At 33.0% G+C, this 24,980-nt stretch overlaps 1 pseudogene; it reads right to left on the bottom strand.

The window, feature by feature from the left end:
* LOC149558396 (uncharacterized) overlaps positions 1 to 24,768 on the bottom strand; it is an 82,442-nt pseudogene extending 57,674 nt beyond the window's left edge.
* Positions 24,769 to 24,980: the final 212 nt, after the last annotated feature.

The following is a 24,980-nucleotide window of genomic DNA, read 5'->3' as shown; positions in this document are numbered from 1 at the left end:
ACTTTTAAAGGGCATCACTTCACAAGAGTGAAAAAGGAGTAGTATGTTACTGGTGGTTTTCCTAAATTGGGTTTCCATGTAAATCATTGTGTTATGTGTTGATCTTTCATGTTTTATTGTTGCATGTTGATTTATTAGTAACTTGTAAGTTTAATGTGATTAGCTTGGACGTATGAATGTTTAATGGGCTCACTATGATAAGTGAAAAAAAATTATTGGACCTTGAATAACTAATTCACCCCCCCCCCCCCCCCCCCCCCCCCCCCCTTAGTTATTCTAAATAATTCTAAGAGAAAAAGTGTTATAAAATTGACTACTCTTTACGTGATTTTATCAAATTTAATTATAAAAAAAACTAAATCTATTATTGTTAGTTTTATTCTTATACATACAAGAAAATTTCAAACTGCTGAGTCATTTATCAAAGAAATATGCATGTATGTGGTAAATAAAGAAATATAATGGTTTTAATAGAGATGTAGAGTTTGAACATGAGTAGAGGATTTTCAAATTTTGGATTCATAGAGGAAGATTACAATGATAGACATGATCTAGGTGAATCTAAGAGAAATTGGATGGTCTCTAAACAATTCTGCTTATAATTGTATTGTTGAGAATACTAGTTTTGGGCCCTTTTATTTCTTCTATTGTGAGTGCTTGCTCCACCTTTTTTGGCTTTTACCCATTTAAATTTGAGAGGCATCTAAATATTTTCTTTCGAGAGCTTTCTATTTGGTTAGAATGTGTTTTTACAATTCCCTATTTTTCTATTGTATCTATCCCTTCTCTTTCTTATTTGGTGAAATTTTTGTCCCCATTGAGTTTGATGACTGAATATGTTATGGTTCTAATACATCTTGGTGTTTCTCCCTTGTGCGTGTGTGGTATGTTGCATGTTTTCATACTCTATGATTAGGAACAATGAAAGGACCATTCTCTTTGGTTCATATGATTCATGGTGCATATATTATTTGTATTATTCTTTTATAAGAAAATTATTTGATTTCAAGAAGATAAAGAAAAATTTGTTAATTGTAGTTAGAATAAATTATAGTAAATTCAAATAAAGAAACATTGAGATTAAAATTTGTAATAAAAAATATTATTTGTAATTAATTGATACTATTTTTAAAGCTTATTCTAATCATTTCTCAAAGAAAAGTATCTTTCATTATTACAAAAAAAAAAAAACTTACTATAAAGTCTACAATTCGAAGTATTTACTAGCTTATATATATTCTATCTATATAAAATAAGCTGAGAGATATCCTTCTCAAGGTGACTATTTTTATAAATAGAATGAACCTCCAACAACAGTGTTGGATTTGAAAAGACAAAGTCAAGGTATGAGTGAGATCAAAAAACAATTAGGGTTATAATTAAGGTTAATTAGGTCTGGGGTCAATTACAGGGAACTCTTCCATTATTGTATGAATTTCATTATTGGTATGGTTTGATTATAGTTAGGGTTATGTATTAATATTTCCATAAATTTCATTATCTCATTTATGTGCTAATCATACTTATTCACTTTCAAACAACTCAAGAACAAGTATTAATTATAGAAAGCAAGAAATATTTTATGATTTTTCAAAGATAACTTATTAATTAAAAATAAAACAGTAAAAAGCTAACAATATATAAATTATCCATATTTAAAGAAATGACACAATCTTTAAATCTAAGAAACATCAATTTTTTAATCTAAGAAAATTGGAAAATATAGAAACATTATTCATATTTAAAGAAATAGCACAATCTTTAAATCTGAGAAACATCATGCAAACATGTCATGCAATGGAAAACTTTAGAAATATCTTATCTTCCTATAAGCTTTTTTAGATCTTCTTTAAACTTTGTAAAAATAAGATACTAAAAAATAATAAAGTTGTTATTATATTTTTTTATTTACATATTTAATAAAAACACATTTTTCTATTATTCACATTAGGAAAAGAGAAAGTTTTTCACTACTTTAGAAACATCTTCAATTTCAATTTACATAGTAAGAAGTTTCTTTATTGTGTATTTTTCTAATATTCTTTTCGTTTAATTGAAAAGAAAAAAGATTCTTATAAAAAAAAGTATAGGAAAATTATATAGAATTGGGCATTTAATATTACAACATATCTTTGTTGTAACTCATTTGTTTACTAATGGCACATAAAAGTCATAGCACATGGATGACATGTTTTCTACAAATATTGGGAAAAGTATTAGTAGATAAATTGTGAATTGTACTTACTTGAGTTGTGAATTATAGTTACCTAAATTATATGCTTCAAAACTTCATTATGGACTATAATTTACAAACTATTGCAAACTTAATTATGATTTAACAATATAGAAGACAATTTACATGGCCTTCAAATTAAAAAGTAACCAGATTTTGCACTCTAAGAATACAAAAATGAATCTATATAAAATGGCTCCCCCAACAATTTTAAACAATTGTCAGACGGGCTCCATCATTTGAGGCAAATTTCCTGGCCTTGTGAATGAGCACAATGTAACTAGATTTTGCATTAGGAACAAATTCTGATCCTTAACTCACCTCGGGTAGCCAAATACAACAAAATCCCAAACTAATGTGCTTCCAACCTAAATCATCAAGAATCTAATAATAAATGCCCATTATAGAATGAAAACCATTAATTGAGGCACGTAAATGAGTGGGTTTCCTTACCCTACCTTTGTGGGTTTCCTTACCTCACCCCAACAATTGTGTTGTGCTCTTGAAGGTTTGTTAGATCTTTGATGTTGAGTTTATTGAGCAACATTATACTAGTAATCATTGAACTCCCTGTTATCTTCATATCATCTATTATGATAAATGTAATCATATCCTTGACATAACCACCATTCCCCTACCTATAGTTTGGTTGCTACTTCCATTGACAATATTGATATTGGTATTCTGCCATAGCTGGATGAGGCAGTTGATGGGATTTCTATAGATGCATAAATATCCATCATATGTGCTCATATTGTGAGTTGTGTCATCACATGTAAAATTTCCCATGTAATAGAAAATGCAATAATTTCGTCCTTCAATCCTTAGAGAGTTATTAGAGTAGCTGGTAAAAAATTTGGGGTCAAGGAGCTAGGATTTATCAGTGCTCATAAATTAAGAGGGAATTTTTTGCATGCTTTCATACAGATCGGAGACTGACCCAATTCTCCTCTTGGATTCTAATGCATAGAGAAATTTGAGGGTAGCACCTATGGGCATACAAAGAAAATAGAAGAGAGAAAATCAACAAACTCTTTACCAACCTCCACATATATGATGCATTGAGTTTTAGTATTTATGAGAAAGCACATATTCATGTCTTTGGAGCTTCTTTCTGGCATTCTACTACCTAGACAAAAGAAACAAAAATATGAAAATCCAACAAAGAGAAACTTGGCACAAAATAATTGAGACTTTAACCATTGCAGCAATTTAATGTTAAGATAATGGCTTCAAAGGAATGATGAATGGGTTGGTTTAGCACCCAAATTTATGGGAGGGAGATTGGAATTTGGTACAAGGTGATAGAAGTTGATGTGTTAGGTGGAAGTGTTTAATCTATTTAAGGGAATGTCATTTGTTTGCATGCCGCATAACAACCCAAGTGTAATAGTTACTTCTATACCAAAAGTGCTTATTATCTGCTTAAAAAGACTGAGAATATCACTTCATATTTTTACTCTTAAATGAACGTCAATTTTTTAAAAAGTGACAAAAGTTTACATTGATGAATGCTTCTACTGTAGAAAGCCTCTCGACTTAGTTATGCTAGAGAATATGGCATCTTCACAGGAAAACCATCTTGGTCATAGATGCTAGTATGTTTCTTTTTATCTAGCTTTAGTTGTTCTAATCCATAGATGATGATCACTATGAATATGAGTACAAAAGTGGAGTTATTTATATTACAACTTGTTTGAATATGACACTATGCTTTTGTTGAGACTATGTTGTTGCCTTGAAATAATATTTGTAAGCCAAAACAAGGCCCAAAATGAATACACAAATTATAGGTACAAGTCATGCCATCAAGATCTCACCTCCAAAGATAAACCAATATTCCTTGAAATTTTCATTTCCTTGATTTTCACTAAGATGATGAGGTATTGTGACCAAAATGGTTGCACATAGAAATGCAAGGGCTATTGACATTATTGAGACTTCCAAACATAACAAGAATAGCTTAGCCAATGGTGAGTTATCCATGGAAAGCATTTCCTCTAGTCTTTCTCTAAATATCTATGCCATGACTACTGTAATGAAGGCAAAAAAGCTAAAGACAATCAAAAAATGAGAAAACTTGAAACAATGTTTCGAATGCCATGTCATTATGTTTGTCTTTACTATGCCCTTTCGATACTTCTTTATCATTACCACTTCCATCTAGCATTTCAAACATGGCTACAAATGTTACAGTTGCAACTAGAGATGCAACTAGAGTGTTCGATAACATCACCTTATCCTCTTTATCATTTGTCTTGTTTGCACTTTATTCTGATTGACTCATACATTTAGAATATTGTAGAGAACTATGAGTGACATCAGCTTCTTCTAGAATCATTGAAATATTGTTGAAATTGAGGTTAATTTTAGATTCCAGACTAGTAGCTATATCAAGTGCAATTTGGCCTTCACTATTTAGAACATTCACTTTTACACATGAAAATGATAGCAAATATTGGTCAAGCTACACCATTAAAAACTTAGTAGATTAATTTTAATGTACATAAAAAAAAATGATCTAAAAACATCAATTTTTATGTTGGTCTTTTGATACATTAGTTTTTATGCACAAACAAGGTTCTCAATGAGTGCACTATTTGCCATTACTTGATCTTTTCAATTTTTTTCCAATTGCTTGCATTCATGATTCCATTTTTTGGTGTGTAATATTATTATATATCCTACTTAGAGAGGGGGTATGTCATTTCATTTAATTTATTATTTAATATTAGTATTATAATTATTATTTACTACTAGCAATAATGTTTAAGTAATATTTATATTATGAATATATGTAAATTTTTAATCTTTGATTCATATATTTAGATTTTAATATAATTATTATATAAATTATAAACTATAGAATTGATTATTATTTTATTATTAAAACATTACATTGTTATTATGTAATATATTGTATCATATAATAATATAATTTTAAGTATATCATTATTTGGTATATTATATCTCTTTATATAGTAATTATTGGTTTAATTATATGGATCTTTTACTAGAGGGGATATCACAATCCTCCCCTCTCTAATTTGCTTGTCCTCTTGGGCAATTTATAACTAAAAAACATTTTTTTTCCTGCATATGTGTTAAAATACTTGCAAAGTACACATGTTAGTATATTATGGTCTATGAATAAAGACACAAATTAGATACATTAATGCAAGAAGACATGATGCAAACATGAGGTAGACACATGAATACATGATGACATGAAGAAGGCATGAAGAAAACATTTTAATGCACAAACACACGATGTAGACACATAGTATACATGTTAGAGTCTTGCTTACAATTTAAAATAGGAAAATGTAAGGAAATGTTTTACCACTTTGTTTGTGGTGAATATCATGCTCCTTTCTTTTGTCTCGAAATTAAAAGTTCTTGAAGATGCATATTTTTAACAACATTTCTATACCTAGTAATATAATAGGGTTTATAATTCGATAGTGAATTGTAGATTTACTACAATTTGAGTTTGGACATGCTTAGCTTGGGTCTCCCTCATATTTTAAATCCATATTAGGATTCTCTTGCCCCAATGTGATTGATTTAATCCCCTCCTTGTGCACAATCCCTACCCACTAGAAAACTGTTCAATTTTGATGTGGATGGTAGATTTATTGTTTCTCGAGGTTGGACACACTTAGCTTGGGACTCCCTCATATTTTTTTCCATATTGGGACTCTCTTACCCCAACATGATCAATTTATTTCTCCCCCTGTGCACACTCCCTACCCACTAGGTACATGTTTAATTATGTTATGGATGATAGATTTACTACTTCTTGAGTTTGGACATGCTCAACTTGGGGCTTCTTTAAATCTTTATCCATATTGGGATTCTCTAGCCCCAATGTAACTGATTTACTCATCCCCTATGCATACTCCCTAATCATTATGCAAGAATACACAAAAAGGATTTTCTTCTAGTTCACTAATAGTTTACCTTTCAATTTACATTAAAAAAATCTGATTAGACATGTTTCATAACATTATATACATGTATATAATTGTGATGTATAGTATATCAGATTTAGTTTTTCAAATTATTTATAATATTATGGATTAATTATAATACATTTATAAAATATAAATATAATTCAAAATTAATAAAGTTAACATATTTATTTTCAACCAAATCATAACATGTCATATTTATCAAAATGTATGTAAAATCAATTCTATATATACTTACCTTATGGGGTCTATGCCTTTTTCAAACCCATTCATAAATCTTCCACATTGGTTAATATCATACTAGTAATGTGACGTTGGATGATTGTACTCTAGGTCACCTTTAATAATCTTGAATGATTTTGGAAACATTAAATGTGAGTTGGCCTCATGATTTTTCCTTAGTTATCAATGGATCTTTCCTTTCACACGTGGCATATGTCCTTGCCACGCCACCCACATTTAACTATTCATTATTCATTTTGAGTATTCACTTTTGATGACTTTGGTACTATCTTCATTCTTATAAATAGCTTGACAAACAATGGAAAAATAGTGTTCATATTTGATAGAAAACCATGTCAGATCAGACTTCTCTTTATTTCCCATGTTTGGTCTCTGATAAAGATATTAATTGAAATAATGGCATCATGATGACACTGGACTAAGAAACCAAGGCTTGTGAACCAACTATTGCAGTCCAACAAATGCTTCATCTCACAAATCTCTACAGAAACAATATAAACTACCCTTCCCTATATAATGTCTGGGTAATGTGTGGCATAGCCTAGTTTTGGCAATGAAATGTTTTTTCTTTTTAGTTGATTGAGATATCATCAACAGTTGGTCCCTTTGCTTTTGAAACTAGTTAAGTATTTGTTTTTATTTGAATTATTCTCCTCTGTTATAATTTTATCATCCAAATGTGGGAATAATATTTATAAAGTTCCAACATTAATGTCATTCAAAATTTAATCCCTTTGTCTCTTAATCCCTCACAATTTTTGTCCTTTATTATATATATATCTATATATGTATGTATGTATGTATATGTCACAACCTATAATACTATAATCACATAGTCATAAGTGACTTAGACACATGACATTGACTACCCTCAATACATTTCTTGCTATACTAAGTCCTTTTTTTGTGTATCACTTATTTACTTGGGCATTTGCACCATTAATAGGAAATCAATTCCTCAACTTGATCTATAAAACTTAATCTAATTTTATTCGAATCTCTCCAATTTCTTCAATGTTCAATGCTTGTGCTATGGATTCTATATAATAATCATAGTTCCTTATTTTCTTATGCATAGATACATCATGTACTTTTCTATTTTGTCAATTAGCTATTCATTCTAGTCCATCTCTGTCAATGTCTACTTTGTAAAGACTAAAAGATGCCATGGATTTTGAGAAAAGAGGATTTATAGATCCTGATACCCCCTTCTTTTGAAAATAGGGCATTATATTATCTAATTGAAATGGCAAGGAAGAGTAGATTTAAATAGTGATGAATCTACATGTCATTCAAAATTAAGGCATGACCTTCATGAGGTAACACTAGAGAAATGTTAGAAGCTCATTATCAAGCCCTATAGTGTTCTCATTTAATAAATTCATTGAAGGGCATCACATTTCCAATACTTTCTCATCAGACTATTGTAATGACATTATCAGATAAAGATAACTTCATTTTGGCATGGGTTGATTAGATGGTGATAGAATTTGACTTGAAAATTTAATGATTGAATTCATTCTCTATAATTTGCAATCATAGCATTATGTACACTCCATCTATATGCATTCAAATATGTCCTTTGCCAAATAATGTTGTAGGTGATTTCTTATTTTAGAGGCATCTCTATCATTTCATAGCTTTCTCTTTTTCTCAAGTTGGTAGGAACATGCTCTGATACCAATTGTAATGACCCTAGTTTGCCATTACTTGATCTTTTCAATTTTTTGCCCATTGCTTAGGTTCATGATTCTATTTTTTGGTGTGTAATATTATTATATATCTTACTTAGAGAGGGGGTGTGTCCTTTCATTTAATTAATTTATTAGTATTAATATTATAATTATTATTTACTATTAGTAATAATATTTAACTAATATTTATATTATGAATATATATAATTCTTTAATCTTTGATTCATATATATTTAGATTTTAATATAAATATTATGTATATATTTTAGAATTGATTATTAGTTTATTATTAGAACATTGTAACATTATTTAGTATGTACTATATATATAGTTTTTTTGATCGGTAAATGGCCTAGGCAATAATAATTTTATTATATGAAAAGAATAATTTACAATAGCGTTCTCCGTTCAAATGGGCATTGGTAGGAAAGAACGGAGAAGAAAACCTCCAGTCTTGCCTGGGACAAATGTCCTTTCTTATTATAGAATGAAAGGGGCATACCCCAGTAAAATAAAACTAGAAAAAATAATTAATTAATACAAAATATCATCAATAGATGGTAATGCCCCTAAATACATCAATTTCTACGTACGTCTGTAGCTTGAAGACAACCAGCTAGCTAGGAAAGTTAAAACGTTAGTAAAACTAATAATATAACAATAGAAGGGGAGAGAAAGGGAACATCCCGCCATAGGGGGTCAACCGAACATACAAACAAGAAAGGTAAGAGGACACTAAATGAGACCATAAGAGGATTACCCTAAAAATTCAAACTAAAGCTAAACTATAAATAGATCTGTTCTAAATAGCTCAATCCGATATAAACTAGAAATCAAAATAGAGTAAGAAGAGATCCTATTTAATCAAATAATTGAAAGAGCAATGTAAATCACTAAAGAGAGGATAGGCCAAAGAAGATTAATCCTTATAGAACCTCAAAAAGCCATCCTAGGAAGGGTTTCTGCTAGATGACTGGCCATAAATCCCTTCCAAATCCCTCTTCTCACAAAATGAGACCCTGACTAGTAGAATCATTCCAAGAAGAGTTAGAGAAAATATTATAAACAATGCATACAATATTTAAAAGGTTAATCTTTCGTCAGTTATATGCATTGATCCATAAATCAAAATTCAAGCCCTTTGGATATTAAAAAATCACCATATCAACAAAAAATCCATGTGTTGTACCCAAATTTGATAGCTAGTTTATCCATTCACTAACATCCAATTCAAGAATTCTCACTAAGGATCCAGCAGCCTAAAAAATACTTCAACAACTAAAGAGAATCCTTCATGTCATAATTATAATCTATGATCTAAAGAATTGGCAGGTACCATTAAATTTAAATCTAAACCTGGTAGCAAAAACCTGATGATAAGCAATTGTTCACAGGGTGCATAAGAAACCATATTAAAGATGTAATTAGGATATCTTTCCAGACCACAGTAAAACTTTCTTAAAGAAAGCATAATTTGAATCATGACCTACATGGGTTTCGAGCAAACAATCGTCTAGCCTAGAAGTATACATCAAGTGGGCTTAAGATCGAAGCTTTCCTTAACAGTAGTTATATTGTATATATATATATATATATATAAAATCCAAAATTTCAAATATACAAGTGGATAAGTGTGTAATTATCTTACCATTAGCCACATGATATTTCTGACCCAAAAAGTTTGAGTACACAGCAAAGAGTAGATTGTTTGACTTACTATATAAACAAAACCAACTATAGCACTAGAGTCGATGAAACTTGGGCGTACTTAACAAAATTGCTTGAACTATGTAGCAGAGATCTAATATAATACTTCTAAACCTAATAGATAGTTACATTTCAGTCGGTCCTTTGCCTTCCTTCCACAGAACCTTGATCACATCCATGGTGTCACTAGAATGCTCTACCTAGAGATTCGTGGGGAACTCAGTGACGTGCTTCCTTTTGCTTGTTTTCTTTGCATTAGGAATAAAAAGGTCCAACTCGCCCAGATTCTCAAAAGTCACCCCTGCCTGAATATGGGCATTAAAAAGATGTAGATAACTAAAAAGTCATTCCACATTATCTTCCATAATGATGCCCCTCTAGCGGAGAAGAAAGTTTAGGATAGCCTCCATCTTCGTCCATTCACGATAAAAGGTTAAGTTCTCACGAATAACCAAAGACTGATGGCAGGGAGCTATAACTAAATCCAGATAGCCAATAGGAAGGTTCATATAGTTTTCTGGGAACGAAATCCAAAATTTGGAATCTATGCTATAGACCGCTTGTTTGAGCCCCTTTCTCCAAGCAAGGATGAATAGGTCACAACATAGCCTAACTATGTCATTAGCTTGAATTTTGGCTCTAACCAAATAGCCTATCAGTGACCCTATAATGTCACTATTGGTTCTCCAAGTGAAACGATAGTCAAAAACCCCTTCACCCAAGGATTTATTTAATGAAAACCTTGACATGTTGTCCAGTGGAAGTAGAATCTGATTCCATCTTTCTGGTTTCACCGTTCCACAAAAGGCCATAGTGCAGTTTTCAGAAGCATGAAAGAGGGATATGTTAGATTCCATAGCTAAGGGTAAAAGATGAAGGATACACCCCAAACTGCATTCCCTGGAGCAACACACATGAACTGCTGGAGAAAGGCAAGAGAACTTAAAAGGTAAATACATGAGTGCGAGAAAATCGTGATAAATAAGTGCAAAATACCTGCACTCGTGAGAGACCATGATGGATGATGATTACTAGATATACTTGGTAATTTTACTTAAAATGCTGCTATCAGAATGAAGAGTGTTGTACCTTAGCCATAAACAATTAAAAGTTAATGATGAATGGTGATGAGGTCATATTCATAACAAGATCAAAAATGATGAAAGGACACTAAATAGCTAGAGAAGATGTATCATCTTAGCTAAACATAATAGTCGAATAAATAAAGAATTTTAAAAAAAAATTTAAAAAATTTAAATTTAAATGGATTCATTTTCATTGAAAATGTATATGAAAAACAAGCTCCAGGAACTAAAATAAAGGATCACATTAAGGAAGAAGAAATTAAGGAATAAGGGAAAAGCTCTTGTTTATAAGCAAGGAATTAATACCTTCTACTCTTGAATTGGCTAATTGATCAGCAAGTTGATTGCCTTCTCTTAAAATATGGCTAATCCTATAATCATCAAGTTTATCTATAAAAGACAAGATCACTTGAAGATGGGAGTGGAGGACCCAATTTGGAGTGGACAATTTCCTAATAGCATTAGCAATAATTTTTGAGTCTCCTTCGATATAAACTTTAGATAAATTAAGCTTGTGACAAAGCTTGATGCCTTGATGGAGGGCCTCAAGTTTCACTAGATTGTTAGAAGTGGGCTGAATAGACGAGGCTTTTTTGGTGATCCAATCACCATTCTCATTGTGAATGATGCAACCAATACTAGTTGTACCCAGGTTACCCTGAGCAGCCCCATCAAAGTTCATTTTGACCCATCTTAAGGGAGGTGGCTCCCATTTGCAGTTTTTCCTAGCCTCTTTGTTAACCTTAGTATAGTATAGAGGGGGATTGATCAAGTTAGTCCAGAGTTTCTTCATGAGGCCATCCCAATTGGAAAAAGATCCTTCTTCTATATTCACCCTCTTTAAGTATTAATTGATGGTTTCTACTATATAGACTTCAATTTTGGATTTAAGATTCTTAGGTTTGAGCTCCATATTGTGAAAGATGCGACAATTCCTTTTCTTCCAAATCTCCCACATCAAGATAGAAAGGGAGATGTTCCAAAGCTTTCTATAAATGCTTTTGCCCATGTTTGATGGCCATCCCTAGAGTAAATCCACTAAGGATTTAGGAAAGGGGGAGGACCAACCTAACATCTGTCTGAGTCTTTCCCAACATATTTGGGAGTATGGGCAAAGAAATAGAAGATGATCCACATTCTCATTGCTATGCTAGCAAAGGAAACATCTAGAGGGGCCTTGAAAGCCAACATTGTTCAATCTATCCATAGTGAGAATCCTATTTTGAATGGCAAGCCATAAAAAGAATCCAGCTTTTGGGAGGCAGGAAGGATCCCAACATAGCTTCAGAGGGATATCTATGGCTATTGGTCTATTTGCTACTAAAATGGCCTTATAGCCATCTTTAACATTGTATTTACCATTATTAGCCACAACCCAAATAAGTGTGTCTCTTTTATTTGGTTGCAAAGGTTTTCTACCTTCCAAATTCTTCTCAAGTTGGGTAATTGATGCTTCATCAAAATCTAAGCCACTAAGGGATTTCCACTGCCAAATTGGAGAACCTTCAGAGTTTGTCCTAACACAATAGTCCTTTACTTTATTACCCCAAAGATCAGTTAGTTTAGATTTAAGGGTAAGAGGAACTATGTGTGAAGATAGAGGGGGTTTTCCTTCCCAAGAATCTTCCCAAAATAGTGCTTCATCCCCAGATCCAACATACCAAGTTAGAAATTTGTTGATCAAAGGGTGACACTTAACCATAAAATTCCAACATTCTGATCCTTTAGGAAGAGAGTTAATACAAAAAATAGAAAGTGGATCTTCGACGATAAGGTATTTATTATAGAGGATTTTGGCCCACTTACGATTATGTTTGTGGTATAGCTGCCAAATGAGTTTAGCCCCTAAGGCTTCATTTTTCCATTGTAAGTTTTTAATCCCTAAGCCCCCAAGGGCTTTAAGTTTGCATATATTTTCCCACTTAATGAGAGCTAGCTTATTTTCTTTGTCCCAAGGTTCCAAAGAAAATTCCTCATCTTGGAATCAAATTTTTTCAAATTCTGATTGGAGAGAGGAAGATATGATAGAGGATAAATTAGAATGGCTGAAAGGATTGCACAGATCTTAGTGCATTAGCCAACCTTGGTGAGCCATCTGTCTTTCCAAGAGCATAATTTAGAGTCTAGTTTTTCAAGTGATTGTCCCACACTTTGCCTAATTTTTGTCCCTTCTTTAAGGTTATACCCAGATATTTACAAGGGAAGGATCCTTTCTTGAAGCCCATAATCCTACATATTTGTGACTCCATATCTAACGAGGTGTTAATGAAAAAAATATCTAATTTGAGAGCATTAACCTTCTATCCTAAGGCCTCCATGTATGTATTTAAGATGCTCTTGAGGGATCAAGCTTCAAAGATCTCACTCTTACTTGGAAGAATGGTTTCATTGGTGAATTGTGTTACAATCACCTTCAGCCAACCATCTTTCTCTTGATTTCTATCTCCAGAATGTTTCTTCTTTGGATAGGATCGATTCTTGCTTTGCTAGCAATTCTTTTTCTAGATAATACCTTTTGTTGTCCATCCCCTTACTAATAACTTCTGAATTTAAATCTTTAAGTTGCTTTTCTAAGTCCAATTTTTCTTGAAATATGTTATTAAAATGTTCTCTATTCCATATGAGAATACGCTCCTTTAACATCTTTAATTTTTGGGTAAAAATAAACATTTTAGATCCTACAAAGTTGTCTTGAGTCCACTAAGCTTTGATATTGTTGAGAAAGTTTGGGTCAAGAAACCACATCTTTTCACACTTGAACGGGTTTCTCGATGGCTTGATGGGTTCAATAAATTGAAACCTAATAGGAAAATGATCGGATCTAGAAATGGGGAGAATTGAAGAATGAAAGTTTAAGTTAAAAGTATCCAATTCACCTTTTATTAGAAATCTATCGAGTTTTTCAGTGATGTAGGCAAAGTCCTTTGTTTTATTGTTCCAAGTATAGATCCCATTATTAGTAGGCGTATCAACTAGGTTATGCAAGGTGCACCAATCTTTAAAGTCTTTAGATGCTTGTGAAAGCACCTGTGAACCTCCTATTTTCTCATTAATATCTAAGATTGTATTAAAGTCACCCCCTAAAATACAAAGATCGTTATCTATACTTTCCAAGAAATGCCCAATTTCTTTCCATACTATGAGTTTTTCCGAGTTATTGATTGGTCCATACACATTAATGACAATAAAATTAAGATCCAATTTTAAACTATGTACCTTCCCACTTATCGAATTTTTTTTTTCATTTAAGAATATTAATGTTAACCTTCCTAGGATCCCAAAGAATGCCCAAACCCCCTGAGGCCCCTATAGACTCTTGAAACACAGAGCACCATACTCCAAGCATTTTACTAAATTTATCCATTTCTACAGAATATAATTTAGATTCCTGAATAAAAAAAAATATCAAAATTGAACTCTTTGAGGTTATGTTTAAATAATCTCTTTTTTCTAGGGGCATTAAGGCCCCTAGCATTCCAAGAAGTAAGCTTCATACTTGAGCAGGAAGGTACTTCCCCTTCCCATTGTGGAATAGTTGGTCAATCTTCTGTTGGTCCTTGATGAGGCTCTCTGATTCTCTAAGTTCCTTTAATGAATTTCTTCCTCTTTTGCCTTTTGGCTTCCCATAGCATGGAACCTTGGGCCATTCTTGTGTCATGTAGATACCAAGTAGTCCAATATTGCCCTCTGCAGTCTAAACTATGTCAATCTTCTTATCTGATAAATGTTCTTGATCCTTTGAGTTGCTTTCTTCAATAATGTACTTAGCTATTTTCGATTGTTTGAAAGATGTTGCTACCTTTTCTTCCATTTGGATATTCAATATGTCTCTTCTAAGATTTTCACAAGAATAATTCTTGCCACCCAATTTAAGGATGCTTAGAACAAGTTCCTTTTTCTATGCTTCCAATGTCTTATCAAGATTGTCTAGACAAAAAACTTGGGCCATTTCTTTGGCAAGCTGGTCAATCTTTACTTCTTCTTCCTCTATCATATTTATTATAGTGTTTGAAGGATCTGAGATTCCTTTTTCATTCAAAAATTCTTGTAATACAATTATTAGAGAATCCTCTGCTTGAGTCTCTCCTTCGTGCATCTGCTGGGTCATGTTGTAATGCGTATCAATTGAGCTATTAACTATAGTGGGATTCTGCCCACATGTCTTGAGCACTCTGGGTGGTTTCTTCAAGATATTTAGAGAAAGAGACAGAGTTAATTGATTGTCCTCTAATTTTCCTGTTTGATGCGATGTAGAGGGTTCTTCCTAGTCCTTTTCTAGAGTAGAGGGGGATGAAGCATACTCAGCCGGGGTCTGCCAACATTTGGAAATTCTTATTTCTCTATTTTCTTTGATGTTGTGATTAAGATGCTTTGTTTTAGACTCTCTCTGGTTGTGTGATCTGACCTATACTTGCTCCTCTGAAGAGAATGAAATTTTCTTCCTTCCCATCTCTAGTGTCAAAAGTAGTAGAGCATTTTCTACTTCTAACATATCTGCAAGCCCCAACATAGGAGTAGTTGTAACTGTGTCTTCCTTATCACTGCTTGTGGGTTCTTCCTGTTCACCCTACACTATGTGTCTCATAGGTGGGTCAAAATTTGTGTTGAGCTTTTCCAAATCATCCCCTGCCTCTTTGTTGGTCCTAATGTTTTCATTTCCCATGACTGATGGAGCAATATCTATGTAGATTCCTAGGTTTTCAATAGTGCTAGTATCTTTGAAGTGTTTAGGAGAAAATTCCTTTCCAGTCTCAGTATTGTTTTCCTTGGTAATCTATTGCTATGTTTTACTCAAGACCTTTCCACTTTTGTTAGTGTCCTTTTTGGAAATACATGTTCCTTTCTTCTTGTGTTTTTCAACTTTCTTTGAGGAGCTCCGAGCCTTCCCTCCTTTCAATTTCTCCATGGGGTCTAACAATGGTGCAGCTGCAAACTCTTTCCCCTTATCCACTATGATATTGTTTAAGGATATTCTTTGATTATTCTAGTTATCTTGCCCATTTTGCTGCTTTGGATGGTAGTACTCTCCACCCTGTTCTTGTTTCCTGTGGTTTAACCCAGAGCTCAATTTTGGAAATTTTCTTCTGAAATCCATGGTAAGGGGGAGGATCTTGGGTCTAATTTGATGTAAATTATCAGATCTCAAGATATCAATGATTTTCCCTTTATAGAGTTGGAATTTAATATCACAAGAGGCTTGACCAGCTTCGATTTTCTTTTGGATTATAGATGGTTGTTTAATGTTGACATTAATAAGAATTTTGATACTATTACAATAGAAAAAGGATGTATCTATAGCAATTACTTCCCCAATTGCAGAACCTAAGGAATAAATAATATCTACATCGCACAGTTTCAAGGGAAGAGAAGTCAAGGTAAACCATAAGGGAATCATACAATCAACCATTTCTATGTTAAAGTTATGAAACCATTCTATAAATTTCACATAATGACCTTTAAAGAAACAATTAGAAACAAATATTAACTCTTCTTTAATAAATTCTTCCTCACATTTTAAAAGCAAAATATTATCCAAATAATGGAAGATACTTACTTGTTCCCAATAGTTATCCTTTAACCAGTCTGTTAATAGAGGGATATGTTTTATAAGACTATTCCAGATGGAAAAGACCCCGTAAGGAAATTGTACCATGTTTTGTTGATGGATTTCATGGCAATATTAATGGGCCTATCTTGGGGTTTAACAAGGTGTGATCTTGGAGATACTTTAGGGTTAGATTGCCTAGTGGTTTTAGTTATCCTATGATGTGGAGGAATGTATGATGGAGGGGAATTGGACTTATGGAGAGGCTCCGCCAATGGGACCACATTCACATGAGAAATATTCTTTGATTGGGATGATGATATGAAAAATGTGGTTTGCAGATATTTTTTTAGATTGAAGATTCTGATTTGGTTGTCTAGCTATTCTACAGTAGAGAAAGGGAGATGGGCTAGTGTTTCACAGCTACCTGAGGGTTTCTTGGGGGTTATTGGATGGTCTGAAGATTCTTGTTGCCAATTTACCCATGAATGCATCGGGTTTCTTTCTACTTGTTCTTCTAAGGCCACAAAGCTATTAGTTGTCGAGACCAAATATCTATCATTTGATTTCCTATTGTTATTATATTGCTCTAAATCTCTGAGTTGCAGTCTTTGATTTTGTTTCCTCCATTTCGTGCCTGATATTCCCATAGGCTTCATTTTCGCATATGGCAGTTTTTTCACTATTCGAAGTTCTTTCAACATATTTAGTATGTAATATATTGTATCATATTATAATATGATTTTAATTATATCATTATTTGGTATATTATCTCTCTTTATATAGTAATTATTAATTTTATTTTATAGATCTTTTATTAGTAGGGATATCACAATGAGTCATAATTATAAAACATGGATAAGGATAATATGGAAAAAAAGAATATTTAGAAAAGGAAGAAAAACTTGAGGTTCCACTACTTCCATAACTGTCAAGTGCAAAGATGTACTGCCAACTATTTCATGATCATAGCTCACCAACATTGTTACTTTTTTTTGACTTGACTTAAGAAAGGATTATTTATACCACATCAAATTAATTATACTTCACTACAAAATATGGGGGAGTTTTCAGATCTAAGCTAAGAATTTCTATGCAATCTTGCATTATAGATATAAGCCTTTCAACTACCTCAGAAAAACCATTCAACATTGCCACATGAATTGGGCATTGACCAAGCTTATCCTTTTTTGTCATAAAACTCTTATTGAACCAAAGCTTACACCACCATGAATTTAGTGGTGTGTTCATTATTATATTTATATATCTAGATGTCTTCCATGAATAGCAAGATACAATGAATTGTCACCATGCACATCAGGAACAAGGGATATAAGATGGAGACTAATAGCTTGGCCTCTCTAGGATCAACTTGACCACATCTGTATTACCTATCAAAATGAAATAATAAGTATAAGATAATTTAAACCATAAGATTCCAAAAAATAATTTAAACTATAAGATTTCAATCAACAAACCATAAATGTTTAGATGAACTTTATTACCTTAATCATTAGCTCATTTATGGATTAGTTGAACGAAATGATCAAAATCCTTGAAGAGAGTGACATTATTTTATGCTACTACTATAATGGGAGATGACGTGTCTTTTAAAAATGCAAGATCGATCAATTCACTCAATAAGAAAACACTTATCTTAAAATAAGGTTAATGCTGTTATATTTTTACAATTCATGATTTTTTTGATGAATAGAACCTTTCCATTGATTTAAAACTTTAAAGATACATATTCACAAAAAAGGGGCCGGGCGATACAAGATCACCCTGTGAGTTCAAATAGCCCAAAGCTAGAGATCAACTATAATGTAGTTTTTATATCAATTTTTAGATCAGATCATATTTTGGGATCTATCATCAGAATAGAAGAGAACAAAAATAAAAAAATGACGTAGCACAAAATGTAATCCAAAAAATTGATACAGAAACTACATACACAATCAAAATCAAAATCAGAAACATTATAAGTAAAATCACAATAAGAAGTTTAGAAAGACAACAAGAAGAAACCCTAAAACCATGAAAATATTACCTACATGGTTTTTGTAAGGTGTGATGTGAAGACATGTTTGGTAGTCATTCCTGGGCCATATAATCAAAACCAAGGAGTGGCTTCTAACAAGAGCTCCACTACTTCAACATGACCATGCTTAGATGTTATAACTAGATCTATCTTTCCAAACTGATTGAGTTTATAGGTGGAAAACTTGTTCTAGGTGAGCATAGCTCTTATCACTTGCCCATTACCATCCTTAGCAGCCCCATGTGATCCCGTATTTCTATCAGTATTGGTTTTTTCTTCATACAGAGGCAACCACTCAAATGGGTGAGAGCCCATGAAACAATTTTAGTGTGCCCTTCCCTTGTAGCAATGTGAAGAAGGTTGTTTCCTTCAAATATAAACTCATGGATAAGTCCTAGATTCTCTATGTAAATATTTTCAATACTTCTCAGATCACCATTTGTACAGGCAACAAACACATTGTTAGTTTTGGTAGCTTGGATAGCTATTCATCTATATGTAGTTAATTAACAAATAATTTTTTTTCTAACTAATTTTTAAGTATAGGGAAACATATTTCTTAATTAATTGACCACTTTTGGAAGCAACTAGAAATCAACATTGTTAGGGTTGTTAAGTTGTTTTAATCGCAACAGTTGATTGAGAATCAATCTCGGCCATTGGTTTTCTAACAAGAGTAGTATAAAATAAAGTCAGGGGGGGTATTTGGAGAACAAGAAGTTTTGAGAAGCTTAGAAAAGCTTTGAGAACTTGAAGAAGCTTGAACAAGGAAGTAGAAGCATTTACAATGTTAGTAATGAGTTTGCAGTGATAGTGTTTGGGAGAGCAGTGGAGGAATATCAAGATGAGAAATTAGGAGGTTGTCAAAGTTTTGCTAGTGAGAGGCAAGGAATTTTGTATCTGTTAATTTGTTAAAGTTAATATATTTCCTCATCTGAGGAATTGGTTTTCCCTTAGGGGTTTTTCGAGGGATGATTTGTCTAAAAATATTGTTTTCTATGTGTTGTGAATTTCTTTCCGTATTTTTATTGGTGAAGTTGTAGTTGTGTTATTTTTTGATATTAGCTAGGAATTTATTTTTGGCAGTTTAATAAGCATTTACCATAGAAGGTTAATAATCAGTAACTATAATAGGAATTTTCACATGGTATCAGAGACTAGTTGAGGGTAGAAGAGTTTTTCCCTCAGAAATAAATTGAGGGTTTATAGAACTTAGATTGTTCTCTTTAGATTTATTATTGCTTTAATCCCTTGATATGGCTTCAATTGGTTTGAGAGATTAGGATAGATTGGATGGTGTCTCAAATTTTGGTCTCTGGAAGGGTAGACTTTCTTTATTGTTGGAAGAGAATGGTATCAAGGATTATGTGTTGATTAAGCACAAGGATTGGAAATCATCCATAATTATTGGAGTTAGGAGTGGTCACCTTTATAGGTTGCAGTTTGATACTCCCAAGGAACTCATGAGCAACCACAATCTTAGAGATCTTGGAGAGCTATGGCATAGGAGGATGGTCCATATTCACCACGGAGAACTCAAATTGCTTTGTGAGATGGTGATAGGTGTTCCAAAAGTGAGCATAGAGAATGATGATGTACGTAAGGGATGCATGTTGGGAAAGCTTGCAAAAGCATCTTTTCCAAGGAGTGACAATAGATCTAAAGGTGTTCTTGATCTAGTATATTAGATGTATGTGGACCGATATTGACAAAATCTCTTAGAGGATATGAGTACTATGTTACTTTTATTGACAATTTCTCTAGGAAGACCTAGATATACTTCTTGAAGACCAAGGATAAGGTTTTTCGTCAGTTCCAAGAGTTTAAGGCTCTTGTGGGGAACTCTATAGGAAAGAAGATAAAGGTTCTTCATTCAGATAATGGAGGAGAGTACAAAGGAAATAACTTCCAAGAGTTTTGCACTAGGCAAGGAATAGAGGGAGAGTGAATTGTTCCTTATAATTCATACCAGAATGGAGTTACTGAGAGGAAGAACCATTCTATATCAGAGGCGGCAAGGGCTATGCTACATGACCAAGACATGCCTTGTTATTTATGGGAAAGGGTGTGTACTACGATAGTGTACATTTAGAATAGGTTTCCACACAAGGAACTAGGGAAGATGACATAAGAGGAAGCTTTCATAGGAAAAAAGCCAGATGTTGGTCACTGTAGAATGTTTGGGAGTTTGGCATATTTTCATATTCTAGGTGATACACATACCAAGTTAGATTAGATTGTAGAGAAGGGGTACTTTTTTGGGTATAGTGAAACCTCAAAGGCATATTGGATTTTTATTCCTATGACCAGAAGAATTATTGTCACACATGATGTTAAGTTCATGGAGGAAAAGGCATTTCGAAGGTCCAAAGATTTTCTAGCAGATGATTAGAGTGAGTAGCCAACATAAGCTCCAAGGCCAAATCAAGGGTAGCAAAGAAAAAGTATAGTTACTGGTACAAGTGTAAGCTCAAGTGGTGAAGTTTCATAGAGCATGGATCAACATGTGCAACAAGAAATGCATCTACAAGACTTAGTGGTTGATATTTCATCCTCTATAGTTCATAGTTGGAATTGTGAGATTCAAGAAATGTAAAGGGACACTCAAGAGTTTGTGGGAGCTCCTAGGAAGAGTATTAGGGAGCGGAGATAACTAGCCAATTTCAATGACTATGTGGCATTAGTTAGTTAGTTGGTAGATAGTGAACCCTCTAGCCATCAAGAAGCTACACAACATCAAGTATGGTAGGATGCTATGGTTGAGGAGTGCAACTCAATTATGCATAATGATGTGTGGGAGATACTGCATAGACCAATAGATAGAGTAGTGGTTGGATCACATTGGATCTACAAGATAAGGCACAGTGCAAATGGTAGCATCAAGAAATTGAAGGCAAGGTTCATGGTCAAGGGGTTCTCTCAGAAAGAGGGAATAGACTATGAGGAGACATTTTCTCCAATGGCTAGGTATATTTCTATATGAGTTGCAATCTCATTTGCAACACAGATGGGATGACAAATCCATCAAATGGATGTCATGACAATGTTCCTTAATGGTGACTTGAAGGAGGAGGTATATATAAATCAACTAAAAGGCTTTGTAGCACACAACAAGGAGACCCACATGTGTAGATTGAAGAAAGCTTTATATAGACTCAAGAAAGCTCCTAGAGTGTGGTATGAATTCATTGATACATACTTACATGAAATTGGCTTTGTGAAGAGTGAAGTAGATGCTAACCTCTACTACTTGGTGGTTGGCGGTGAAGTTCTCATTCTTGTTCTTTATGTGGATGATTTGTTTCTTATAGGTGCACTAGGACTCATAGAGGATTACAAGAGGGACCTTGCAAAAGAGTTTGAGATGGACTTATGCACTATTTTCTAGGCATGGAGGTGTGGCAAATAGCTAGAGAGATTTTCCTTGGTCAAGGGAAATATTGCATTAAAATCTTGAAAATTTTTAGGATGGAGGATTACAAAGCCATGTCTACACCCATGATCATGAATTGGAGGAAGGTTGATACATCTAAGGAAAAGGATGTAGATCCCACTTTATATAGGAAGTTGATTGGTTCATTAATGCACTTGGTGAATAGTAGCCTGGATATTGTATTTTTAGTGAACTCACTTAGTCAATTCATGGTTGAACCAAAGATAGTGCATTGGACACTGACCAAGCATGTGCTATGTTACTTGTGTGGTATAGTTGAGTATAGGGTCAGATATGTTTGAGGTAATGGTATCATATTGATAGGCTATGCTAATGCAGATTGGGCAGGAAGTACAATGGACAAAAGGATCACTTAAGGGCATTGTTTTAGTTTGGAATCAGGGTTTGTATCTTGGTTTAGCAAGAAGCATAAATCTGTGGCTTTGAGTTTAGTAGAAGTAGAATACAAAGTAGCTAGCATGACGACATGTGAGGCTATATGGCTTTGAAAGTAGTTAGTAGCCTTGTTTGATTAGAAGGTTGAGATTACTATGATACACTGCAATAATCAAATTTGTATCAAGTTGTATGAGAATATAGTATTTCATGATAGGTCTAAACATATGGACATAAGATATCACTTCATTAGAGATTGTGTACAATGGGGGGTTGTTTAGCTATAATACATACCTATGAAGGAGAAGGTAGTAGGAATTTTAGCTAAGGCATTGGGGAAGGAAAAATTCATCTTCTTCAAAGATAAGTTAGGTGTCATGTAGAATAGCTTCCTCACTAAGAGGGAGTGTTAGCTTTCGTAGCTTGGACAACTATTCATCCATATGTAGTACATTAGAAAATAATTGTTTTGCTAACTAATTTATTAGTATAGGGAAAAATATTTGTTAATTAATTGACCACTTTTGGAAGCAACCAGAAACTAACTTGGTTGGGGTTGTTAAATTGATTTAATCTTGACTGTCAATTGAGAATCAATCTCAGCCATTGGTTTTCCAACAGGAGTAGTATAAAAGGGGGTCAAGGGGGGTATTTGGAGAACAAGAAGCTTTGAGAAGCTTGAACAAGAAAGTAGAAGCATTTGCAGTATTAGGAAATGAGTTTGTAGTGATAGCAAACTATCTTGCAGTGTTAGCATGGGCGCAGTGATAGAGTTTGGGAGAGTAGTGGAGGAATATCAATAGGAGAAATAATGAGATTGTTAGAGTTCTACTAGTGAGAGGCAAGGAATTTTGAATCTCTTAATTTTTTGAAGCTAATATACTTCCTCATCTACAGAACTAGTTTTCCCTTAGGAATTTTTCTAGGGACGATTTGTCCAAAAATATTGTGTTCTTTGTGTTGTGATTTTTTTCCATATTTTTATTGGTGAAGATGCAGTTGTGTTATTTTTTGATATTAGATGGGAATTTATTTTAGGTTGTTTAATAATTGTTTATGATACAAGATTAATAATCAGCGACTGTAATGGAAATTTTCACACGCATTAACTCTCATCCTTCCTTTCTCTGCATTAAATCTCAAATAGTCATTTACGTTTATAGTAAACAAAAGGTTTGTGTACTTTGAGTAGATGCTCCCCAATTGGACAAGGTTAAGTTCTAATTGGAAAAGCCAACCATGGCTAATGTATAACAAATGATATCCTAGAGTAGGTTTAATTATAGAGAAGACTCTATGTTCAAGTATGAGTAGTATTGAGATGGATGACCTCCTCCAAAGTTTGAGGGTTCCACCTATGTGAACATCACCTAGATCCAATGACTACTAAGTGTTCCATTCGTTCTCATTAGAGATGGGCTCATACAAACTACTATTCATGAAACATTAGTCAATGAGTTTGACTAGAAAAACTATTTATTTGAATCGTGATATAAATATCATAATCCTTCAGTCACCTCATCCTCCTTTCATCATGATTGAACTTTTTTTTAGTAAAGCAACTAGATTAGTAGTGGTTTATGGTGTAACAATTGTTTATTTGTTGTTACACAATACAGTTACGCGCATTAAATCATTTATTTATTAATAGTTTATCAATTTTAACTTTTTGTTTTATTATTAGTCTATTTGTGTATTTTTTAAAGATTTGTGACTGTTAGAAATTTGTGAACTACTATTAGAACTTTATGATGATTTAAGTAAATAATCATTAGTGTAATGAAATCTTGTATCCCTCAACACTTTTATTTTCTAATATTTTATTCTTAAATATACCATCTTCTGTAAAGTGCATCATTATTGATCAGAAGTTAAAATCTTAACTTAAAATAGTTAAGTTGCATACAAAAACAACTTAAAAAAATTGTCAAAATCTAAAATCATTTAGTATATGAATTAAACTTATTAATTCAATTAATTGTATAATTGTTTATGGCATCTTTATTCTATTAGATGACATTTCATTGGTTTCTCACAATGCTCAAATTATTTTCTACGACAACCATTCAATTGGTAATGTTAGCCTTATTTAACTGCTTACACGAGATCCTCGATCGACCAAAAACAAACCAATCAATATAAAGATTTATAAAGTAGTTCGTAAAAGTGGAAGCATCTTCCAATTTTGCAGCAATTTTCCTGGCTTTCACTGTATTCATTTTCCTTTCTTTCATTTCATTTATATATTTAGTGAATAAAGCTGTACTCATATATTGTTGTAGATAAAGTTGATGGCGAGTTTCACGTGGGTAACTTTCTGTCTGAAAATAACAATAGGCCAGCTGCGATCTCCCTTTATTCTCCTCGCACTTGTAACACTTTAATGACGTTTTTGGCTTTGTTGTCAGTTCTTTCATATTATCTGATTTTAGTTATTAAGACTGGATCCTCTTTTCGTATCTGGAGTTCAATCCACAACTAATATACCCGTAGAAGTTCACCATCTTCTGACTGATTGATCATTTTAACTACTGTTATTATTTTATGGTCTAATGCATAACAAATACATTTTGGTGGTTTGAATAAAATTAATATTCCATAGTATCTCTAGAAGTGTTGGGAGAGAGGT

This window comes from Cupressus sempervirens, chromosome 5, assembly GCF_028749045.1.
Source record: "Cupressus sempervirens isolate cs-2001-9-10 chromosome 5, ASM2874904v1, whole genome shotgun sequence".
NCBI classification, from domain to species: Eukaryota; Viridiplantae; Streptophyta; class Pinopsida; order Cupressales; family Cupressaceae; genus Cupressus; species Cupressus sempervirens.
This window is presented reverse-complemented; position numbering and strand designations above follow the sequence as displayed.